The following is a 2392-nucleotide window of genomic DNA, read 5'->3' as shown; positions in this document are numbered from 1 at the left end:
AAAACATTTCTTAGAACCAGCAATGCTTCAAAGAAAAACTCATAAAAAATTAAAATTATTTTCATCAGTAATTTAGTCTCATATAATTAATTTTTGTTTTCCTTGATATTGGATTAGCAGTTTTATGAACCCATCAGTTTCCCATTACAGTTTTGGAAATTTTTACACAGTTCCATAGTATGATCTTATCAGAAAGCTGTATTGTCAGCCTTTTCTAATGAATCTCTTGTGCTTTTGTATCATAGTGGCATTCAAATGCTTTCAGGAAGGAAATTTGGTTGTTTTGTGGCATATAGCATCTTAAGATAATAATTAGATTTATGACTGATAACAATATACCAGGATATATCAGATTTCTAGGATTTCTATACATTTCCTGGGATACTCATATCAATAACACACATAACTTAAAGAAGAATTAGTATCACTTATTATTTGACAACATCTTCCATGCAATTAACATATCAAATAAGCCTAATTAGTTTAACACTTCTCATTTACAAGGAGAGAAAATAAATTATTTTGAAATATTCCAGGGACACTTCTGGAAACTCCCAAAGTTAATGTGAGGTGGAAAACACTTAATTTAGAATTAATTTTGAGAAGCTGTCAAAAATGTCAAAATGTTTAAAACACTTGATTAAAAAGGATCATAAGTCACTGTGAAACAATACCAAAGTAATAAAAGATTTTAAAGGCAAATAGAGAAAGTTACATAGTTAAAGCTTGGCTTTTTTTTAAATACCGAAGACTAATTTTTCTCAAATAATCAAAGACCTACTAAAAAACAACACAATTTGGACTGCAGGGAAGACAATAAAAACAACAACATCAGGCTGGGTGCAGTGGCTCATGCCTGTAATCCCAGCACTTTGGGAGGCCAAGGTGGGCAGATCACTTGAGGCCAGGAGTTTGAGACTAGCCTGGCCAACATGGTGAAACCCCATCTCTGTGTGTGGTGTGTGCATGCCTGTAATTCCAGCTACTTGGGAGGCTTAGGCAGGAGAATCACTTGAACCCAGGATGCAGAGGTTGCAGTGAGCCAAGCCTGAGTGACAGAGCAAGACTCTGTCTCAAAAAAAAAAAAAAAAATTATCTCTATACAACACAATCTTTGTTTTCTTGGGCAATTATTTAAAAGGTAAAGAAAAAAACATTCATAATCAAGAGCAAATCAACACTCCAAGAACATGTTGTCCTTTTAACAGAGAGAAAACAGAATTCGAATGACCTCAGCACATTATTGAGCTGTTATATATAAAACCTATCTCACCTTAGTAGTTTGACCACACAAAAAGTTTCTCTTTCACACACCTTCCACAATTTTCTGTATCCGTTCAATTTTTGTCTCAGTCTTTTTCTCCTTTTTTATTCTGGAACAATCAGTCATCTTGCTTTAGGACAAAATTATTCTTTTTGTCTTTAATGAAAATATATACCTTGTATACTTTTCCTATTAAATATACCTACTATATTTGTACACTTTCATATACAGCTGTTTTTCTTTTACCTCATTATTTCTAGTAATTTGAATTGCATATGTTAATTAAAATTCTTAGACCTTAGTAATCTTAATTTTACCTTCTTTTTTTGGAGACTAGGTCTCACTTGGTCACCCAGGTTGGAGTGTGCAGTAGGACAACCACAGCTCACCACAGCCTTGACCTCCCAGGCTCAAGCAATCCTCCTCCTTCAGCCTCCTGAGTAGCTGGGACCACAAGAATGTACCACCACATCCAGCTGATGAAAAAAAATTTTTTTTTTGTAGAGATAAATTTTCCCTATGTTGCCCAGGCTGGTCTCAGACTCCTGGGCTCAAGCAGTCCTCCCACTTCAGCCTCCTGAGGAGCTGAGACTACAGGCACACACCACGGCACTGGGCTAATTTGTTATTTATTTTATTTATTTTTATTATTATTATTATTTTCTTTTTTTTTTGAGACGGAGTCTTGCTCTGTCACCCAGGCTGGAGTGCAGTGGTGCCATCTCAGCTCACTGCAAGCTCCGCCTCCCAGGTTCACGCCATTCTCCTGCCTCATCCTCTCGAGTAGCTGGGACTACAGGCGCCCGCCACCATGCCCAGCTAATTTTTTGTATTTTTAGTAGAGACGGGGTTTCACTGTAGCCAGGATAACCTTGATCACCTGAGCTCATGATCTGTCCACCTTGGTCTCCCAAAGTGCTGGGATTACAGGCATGAGACACCGGGCCCGACCTGCACTGGGCTAATTTAAAAAAAAAATTTTTTTGTAGAGATGGGGACTTGCTTTCTTGCCCAAATTGGCCTTGAACTCCTGGCTTCAAGTGATCCTCCTGCCTTAGCCTCTTAAATTGCTGGGATTACAGACACAAGCCCCTGCACTCAGCCATTAATTTTTCATGAAAATTAGGA

This window comes from Pongo abelii, chromosome 1 (genome assembly GCF_028885655.2).
Source record: "Pongo abelii isolate AG06213 chromosome 1, NHGRI_mPonAbe1-v2.0_pri, whole genome shotgun sequence".
Lineage (NCBI taxonomy): Eukaryota > Metazoa > Chordata > Mammalia > Primates > Hominidae > Pongo > Pongo abelii.
The sequence above is the reverse complement of the archived record's forward strand: the minus strand, read 5'-3'. Positions refer to the sequence as shown.